Source organism: Chiloscyllium plagiosum, unplaced genomic scaffold, assembly GCF_037043375.1.
Source record: "Chiloscyllium plagiosum isolate Xiang-an unplaced genomic scaffold, Cpla_swu_hap1 HiC_scaffold_6, whole genome shotgun sequence".
NCBI lineage: Eukaryota > Metazoa > Chordata > Chondrichthyes > Orectolobiformes > Hemiscylliidae > Chiloscyllium > Chiloscyllium plagiosum.
This window is the reverse complement of record NW_028270144.1, coordinates 7,525,411-7,533,790: the sequence shown is the minus strand read 5'-3', so window position 1 is coordinate 7,533,790 and position 8,380 is coordinate 7,525,411. Positions and strand designations below refer to the sequence as shown.

At 47.1% G+C, this 8,380-nt stretch overlaps 1 pseudogene; it reads left to right on the top strand.

Annotated features, from left to right (window-relative positions):
• Positions 1-1,106: 1,106 nt before the first annotated feature.
• LOC148149704 (uncharacterized) lies at positions 1,107-2,333 on the top strand (annotated as a pseudogene).
• Positions 2,334-8,380: the final 6,047 nt, after the last annotated feature.

The window sequence follows — 8,380 nt, the reverse complement described above, 5'->3', positions numbered from 1 at the left end:
AAGAAGGCTGTGAAGGTTTGAGACCGTGTCTGTAAAAATACAATCTGATATAGAGTTATTGGGTCGTGGAGGTCAACAGTGCAGAAATGATTCAAAAAGAAAACCTGAAAATTGGGAACATCATCTTTCACTACACTAAATGCTACAGCATTAGGTCATTGAGGCAGAGAGGTGCAATGGTGTTTATCTGCTCATTCCAAACAGTAACACGTGACAGACAGGAAAAGACGTTTGCGTTCATTCAAACTGTGGTACCCTCTTGCGCTTTGTATTTCACAATACAGGCATTCCTCACTACCTTGCCTATCGTTAGGTTTCTAAGGAAAAGCGTTATCATATTCTATCACTATTTGCTATTGACAAAGTGACAAAAGCAAACTGCTTTGATGAAACAGTTCCTCACTGTAATCAAATTCCCATCCTTTACATGCTAATTACCTTTCTTTTAAAATACTTTAATTAGTTTTGCATCAATGGAATATCATGGAATCATAGAAATTCTGCAGTGTGGAGGCAGGTCATTCAGCCCATCGAGTCCATACCAATCCTCTGAAGAGCTGAAAATGTGTTACTGGAAAAGCGCAGCAGGTCAGGCAGCATCCAAGGAGCAGGAGAATCGACATTTCGGGCATGAGCCCATCTTCAGGAATGAGGAAAGTGTGCCAAGCAGGCTAAGATAAAAGGTAGGGAGGAGGGACTTGGGGGAGGGGAGTTGGAAATGTGATAGGTGGAAGCAGGTTAAGGTGAGGGTGATAGGTGGAAGGAGGTTAAGGTGAGGGTTGATAGGTGGAAGGAGGTTAAGGTGAGGGTTGAGAGGTGGAAGAAGGTTAACTCCCCACCTACGTTCGGGACACCACCCACGCCCTCCACATCCTCCATGATTTTCGCTTCCCCGGTCCCAACGCCTTATCTTCACCATGGACATCCAGTCCCTGTACACCTCCATCCCCCATCACAAAGGACTCAAAGCCCTCCGCTTCTTCCTTTCCCGCCATACCAACCAGTACACTTCCACTGACACCCTCCTTCGACTGATTAAACTGGTCCTCACCCTGAACGATTTCTCTTTCCAATCCTCCCACTTCCTCCAAACCAAAGGAGTAGCCATGGGCACCCGCATGGGCCCCAGCTATGCCTGCCTCTTCGTAGGATATGTGGAACAGTCCATCTTCCGCAGCTACACTGGCACCACCCCACACCTTTTCCTCCGTTACATCGATGACTGCATCGGCGCTGCCTCATGCTCCCATGAGAAGGTTGAACAGTTCATCCAATTTATCAACACCTTCCACCCTGACCTCAAATTTACGTGGACCATCTCAGACTCCTCCCTCCCCTTCCTAGACCTCTCCATTTCTATCTCGGGCGAACGAATCAACACAGACATTTACTATAAACCGACCGACTTCCACAGCTACCTAGACTACACCTCCTCCCACCCTGCCTCCTGTAAAAACACCATCACATATTTCCATTTCCTTCGTCTCCGCCTCATCTGCTCCCAGGAGGACCAGTTCCAATACCGAACAACCCAGATGGCCTCCTTCTTCAAAGACCACAATTTCCCCCCAGACGCGGTCGACGATGTTCTCCACTGCATCTCCTCCACTTCCCACTCCTCCGCCCTTGAACCCCGCCCCTCCAATCGCCACCAGGACAGAACCCCACTGGTCCTTACCTACCACCCCACCAACCTCCATTTACATCGTATCATCCGTCGTCATTTCCGCCACCTCCAAACGGACCCCACCACCAGGGATATATTTCCCTCCCCTCCCCTATCAGCGTTCTGAAAAGACCACTCCCTCAGTGACTCCCTCGTCAGGTCCACACCCCCCACCAACCCAACCTCCACTCCCGGCACCTTCCCCTGCAACCGCAAGAAATGCAAAACTTGCGCCCACACCTCCCCCCTTACTTCCCTCCAAGGCCCCAAGGGATACTTCCATATCTGCCACAAATTCACCTGCACCTCCACACACATCATTTACTGCATCCTCTGCACCTGATGTGGCCTCCTCTATATTGGGGAGACAGGCTGCCTACTTACGGAACATTTCAGAGAACAACTCTGGGACACTCGGACCAACCAACCCAACCACCCCGTGGCTCAACACTTCAACTCCCCCTCCCACTCCACCAAGGACATACAGGTCCTTGGACTCCTCCATCGCCAGACCATAGCAACACGACGGCTGGAGGAAGACCGCCTCATCTTCTGCCTAGGAACCCTCCAACCACAAGGGATGAACTCAGATTTCTCCAGTTTCCTCATTTCCCCTCCCCCCACCTTGTCTCAGTCTCAACCCTTGAACTCAGCACCACCTTCCTAACCTGCAATCTTCTTCCTGACCTCTCTGCCCCCCACCCCCACTCCGGCCTATCACCCTCACCTTAACCTCCTTCCACCTATCGCATTTCCAACGCCCCTCCCCCAAGTCGCTCCTCCCTACCTTTTATCTTAGCCTGCTGGACACACTTTCCTCATTTCTGAAGAAGAGCTCATGCCCGAAACATCGATTCTCCTGTTCCCTGGATGCTGCCTGACCTGCTGCGCTTTTCCAGCAACACATTTTCAGCTCTGATCTCCAGCATCTGCAGTCCTCACTCAATCCTCTGAAGAGCATTGCACCAGTTACCCTGTATTTCCCATGGCTAACTCATCCAGCCTGCAAATCTATGGACTCTATGGGCAATTTAGCATGGGCAATCTACCTAACCTGCACATCTTTGGACTGTGGGAGGAAACCGGAGCACCCGGAGGAAACCCACATGGACACGGGAAGAATGTGCAAACTCCACACAGACAGTCGCCCGAGAGTGGAATTAAACCTGCGTCCCTACTGCTGTGAGGCGGCAGTGCTAACCACTGAGCCACTGTGTTCCCTTTGTATGAAGAGAGTAGCTTAGAAGTCCATACAGCCCCTGATAATTTTTCAGTTAGCCTGGATCAGACAGTGTTGGAAAATTCCTCAGGCTTAAGCTTCTCTATATCCCTGAAATGTCTGCTCCTGCCATTTCCATGTGGTAAAGGGTTTACCTGCTCAAATGCTTCTTCTGATATTCAACTCAGCTATCACCTGATAAAGACTCAGTACTTTTTTCTTTAGAATTAGAATCCCTACAGTGTGGAAACAGGCCCTTCAGCCAAACAAGTCCACACTGACCTTCTGAATACTAACCCACCCAGACCCATTTCCCCACCCTATATTTATCCCTGACTAATGCACCTAATCTACACATCCCTGAACTTACAGGACAATTTAGCATGGCCAATTCATCTAACCTGCACATCTTTGGATTGTGGGAGGAAACCCACGCAGACACAGGGAAAATGTGCAGACTCCACACAGACAGTCAACCGAGGCTGGAATCAAACCTGGGTCTCTGGTGCTGTGAGACAGCAGTGCTAACCACTGAGCCACCATGCCATCTGGTCTAAACTGGTGCATCCTGCTTCAGCTCTTCCCTTCACCTCAGTGATGACAGAGCTATTCGCTATTTCAGTGCAATTCTCTGGTTTACCCTCCCTTCCAGGAGAAAGTGAGGACTGCAGATGGTGGAGATCAGATTTGAAACGTGTGGCGCTGGAAAAGCACAGCAGGTCAGGCAGCATCCAAGGAGCAGAAGAGTTGACATTTCGAGGAAAAGCTCTTCATTAGCAATTGCGGGGTGGGAGTTGGGGGGTGGGGGGGCGGCCCAAGGAGGCTGAGAGATAAATGGGACGGGTTTGGGGCTAGGGAAAAGGGAGCTGGGAATGCAATAGGTAGATGTGGGTGGGGGCTGATGGTGAGAGGTCAGAGAGGAGGGTGGAACAGATAGGGAGATGGACAGGTAGGATAGGTCAAGATGGTGGTGCCAAGTTAGAGAGTTGGATAAAAGCAAATTACTGCGGATGCTGGAATCTGAAACTAGAAAAAAGAAAATGCTGGAAAATTTCAGCAAGTCTAGCAGCATCTACAATGAGAAATAAGAGCTGACATTTCGAGTCTAAGTGACCCTTTGTCAAAGTTAAGAAATGGAGAAATAGGGAGGTATTTATACCAGGCTGAGAGAAGATGAGGCATGGCTCCAGAAGCAAAGGTAGCAATAAAGAGGTGATAATGAGAGTGCATAGAGAGATTACAGGGAGGTTAGGAGCTGGGAATGACCAAGGCTGAAGCCAGTGCTATGTGACCAAATATGTGGGGGATGGGGGGGAGGGGTGAAGCAGAGGCAAAATGGAAAACAGGGGAGAAGGGTAGCAAAGGGGGAAGAGGAGAGGAAAAAGGTGATGAGAGAGAGGGGAGCGAGAGAAAGAGAGACAATCAAGAAATAAGAGGTACAGAACAGGTAAAAAAAATTAAAAAGGGATAAATAAAATAAATAAAATAAGATTACAGAGCAGAATGAAAACAGAGGGGTCGAGGTGGGATATCCATGATTTTACCCAGTGTTTAACCCACTGCCACCTCTCTCCCAGGAATGCCTACCCTGAAGAAGTACTGCTCTTCTCTCCGACAGGATTTTCATTTGTCTCTCTCCCTCTGTCCACCTTCACTGCTTTCCTTTTCTCTCTCAGTGTTAGACGAGGTATTTACCGGGTCCCCTTCCCACAACTGCTTTATCGGTACATCCATGACTATTTCAGTGCATCTTCATGCTCTCATCCTGACCCGGAAAATTTCATAAACTTCGCTTCCAGTTTCCATCCCTCCATCACCTTCACCTGGTCCATCTCCGACACTTGCCTTCCTTTCCTTGACCTTTCTGTCTCCATTTCCGGCAATAGTCTATCCACACTATATCCATTACAAGCCCACTGACTCCCACAGCTATCTGGACAACAGCCCTTCTCACCCTACGTCCTGTAAGGACTCTATCCCTTTCTGTCAGCTCCTTCGCCTCCACCGCATTTGTTCTGATGAGGCCACTTTCCAAAGTGGTGCTCTTAATATGTGCTCCTTCTTCTCCAACCGTGACTTCCCACCTACAGTTATCGACAGGGCTCTCGACAGCGTGCAGTCCATCTCCTGCGCCACGACCCTGACCCCCTCCCTCACCTCCCAGAACAAGGATAGGGTCCCTCTTATTCTCACCTTTCACACCACCAGCCTTCACATGCAAAGAATAATCCTCCGCCATTTTCGCCAACTCCAACACGACGCCACCACGAAACACATCTTCCCTTCCCTCCCCCTGTCTGCATTCCACAGAGATCATTCCCTCCAGGACAACCTAGTCCACTCCTCCATCACACCTAACACCTCTCCCATCACACACGGCACCTTCCCATGCAATCACAGAAGGTGCAACACCTGCCCTTTTCCCTCTTCCATGCTCACCATCCAAGGCCCCAGACACTCATTTCAGATTAAGCAGCGTTTCACTTGTACCTCGTTCAATTTGGTCTATTGCATTCGTTGCTCCCAATGTGGTCTCCTCTGTATCGGAGAGTCAAAACGCCGACTGTGTGATCGCTTTGCTGAGCACCTTCGGTCTGTATGCAGTCAGGTCCTGGACCTTCCCATGGCTTGCCACTTCAACACACAATCCTGCTCCCATGCCCACATGTCTGTCCTTGGCCTGCTGCAATGTTCCAGTGAAGCTCAACGCAAGCTGGAGGAACAGCATCTCATCTTCCGACTAGGCATGTTACAGCCTGCCGGTCTCAACATTGAATTCAACAACTTCAGATGAGTATCCCTTCTCGACCCGTCTGTTTTCATTCTGCTCCGTAATTTTATTTTATTTATTTTATTTATCCGTTTTTTAATATATTTTTTTCACTGTTCTGTACCTCTTATTTTTTGATTTTCTCTCTTTCTCTCACTCCCCTCTCTCTCATCACCTTTTTCCTCTCCTCTTTCCCCTTTGCTACCCTTCTCCCCTGTTTTCCATTTTGCTTCTGCTTCACCCATCCCCCTCCCATCCCCCTCCCATCCCCCACATATTTTGTCACATAGCACTGGCTTCAGCCTTAGTCATTCACAGCTCCTAATCTCCCTATAATCTCTCTGTGTACCGTCATTACCATCTCTTTATTGCTACCTTTGCTTCTGGAGCCATGACTCCCCTTCTCTCAGCCGAGTATAAATACCTCCCTATTTCTCCATTTCTTAACTTTGACAAAGGGTCAGTTAGACTCGAAACGTCAGCTCTTTTCTCTCCTTACAGATGCTGCCAGACCTGCTGAGATTTTCCAGCATTTTCTCTTCTTTAGAGGGTTGGATCTGGGATAAGGTGGAGGGAGGGGAAATGAGGAAACTGGTGAAATCAACATTGATCCCGTGTAGTTGGAAGGTCCCAAGGCGGAAGATGAGGCGTTCTTCCTCCAGGCTTAGGGTGGTTTGGGTGTGGCAGTGGAGGAGACCCAGGATCTGGATGTCCTTGGTGGAGTGGGAGGGGGAAAGAAAGTGTCCGGCCACCAGGAAATGGGGTTGATTGGTGTGTGTGTCCCAGAGATGTTCTCTGAAAAGTTCTGCAAGTTGGCACCCTGTCTACCCCCATGTAGAGAGACCACATTGAGAGCAATGGGCACAGTAGATGATGTGTGTGGAAGTAGAGGTAAATCTCTGTCAGATGTGGAAGGGTCCTTTGAGGCCTACCCCACCATGCTGTCGTCGAATGCTGGAGGAAGAACACCTCATCCTCCACCTTTGGACCCTCTGACCAATGTTGATTTCATCAGTTTCCTCATTTCCCCTGCCCTCACCTTATCCCAGATCCAACCTTTCAACTAGGCATCTCTTGACCTGTCCTACCTATCCATCTCCATTCCCACCTATCCACTCCACCCTCCTCTCCAACCTGTCACCATCACCCCCACGTCCATCTACCTAGCGCATTCCCAGCTACCTTGCCCTCGCCCCAAGCTTCCTCCCATTTATCTCTCAGCCCCCTTGGGCCCACCCCTTATTCCTGACGAAGAGCTTATTCTTGAAACATCAACTCTCCTGCTCCTCGGATGCTGCCTGACTGGCTATGCCTTTCCAGCACCACATTTTTCGACAAAATCCTTCCAGCTCAATTTCATCCTTTAAAAATTGTTTCAAACTATTGACTGGTTTTCCCAATCTCCATCTTCCTTGCTAAGTCTTTTCTTTTATTCATTCCTGTCACTGAATTACCTTGGGACGTTCTTTCCATCAAGATATCAAGAAGTGAAATAAATGCAAGTCATTGATGTCAATGCAGTGCTGGAGAACGTAATACAATGAAGCCAATGTCTTGAACTGGACCACTTTGAATGTAAATGTGGAATTTCCTTCCTGTCATTTTTATAGAGTTTTTAACCTTTTTCATTTTGCATAGTTTAACACACCCACTCACACAAACAAATTTAATGTCATCTCTGTCATGTACACATACATTAATATTCAAGGAATTTAATTTTAATGTCCAAAGATGCAGTAAACTTGGTACATTGAACAAGCATTATAGAGTTTGGGATAAATAAAGCATTTTTAGATGCATGGTAGGCACTAAATGTGGTATGACGTGATGCATCATGAGCACTTACACCAAATTAATAACACATTCCACTTTATTACGAAACATTCATAGTTCTATATTGACAGCTTTACAGAATCATTATGCTTTCACCATTATAATAACACAGCAGCATTCCCTGACACAAATGGATTGCAACTATAGAGAAGATTTTTGAAGTTTTTATTGTTGTTATTGAACTATTGTTACTTATTAAATTGTAGTAATTGAATTCCTTGCCCTTCCTTATTCGGTTTCTAGACCTATCTTAGTCAGTCCTACAAAAGTGGTACCTTTTAATAATTTGTCATGTGGATAATTTAAAATTCTAGTTTTGTGACTCTTGGCATTGTAACTATTACAAGAATTTAAATGCATCTTAAAATGAGAAAGTTGCAGAAAGAGTTGAAGGAGCAATGATCTCCCTGTTGCCCGTACACAACAGGAATGTGGTATGCCAGGAATGCTAACTTTTTTTCGAATGTTTAGAATGTCAGTAAAGCAGAGAGCTGTTATGATGAATTGTAAAAATCCACAAATCCTATGAAGGTTGCGCTGTAATCTTTCCCCTGTAAATTTTAAAACAAAAATACACTTAAAGAATCACAAGTGCAAGGCTGTTCCTCTTCAAGCAGGTTGGTTTGTCATCATCTCTCTTTCTCTCTCTCTCTCTCTCTCCCTTTGCGACTCAAATTTATGGACGTAGCACTGAAATTATAAACCTTGGCTTTATATTAGTAACTAGTATTAATTGCAAGGAATATAGACAGAATTAGAGAGGCAGCCTAGAATAGATATCTACCTAGCAGCCAACACCAACCACTTGTATTTCTTGAAACCACCTACCTCGGCCAGAAACTGTCATTGTGAATGAGTCATTACTCAAACTGCAGTAATTGGCACACACATC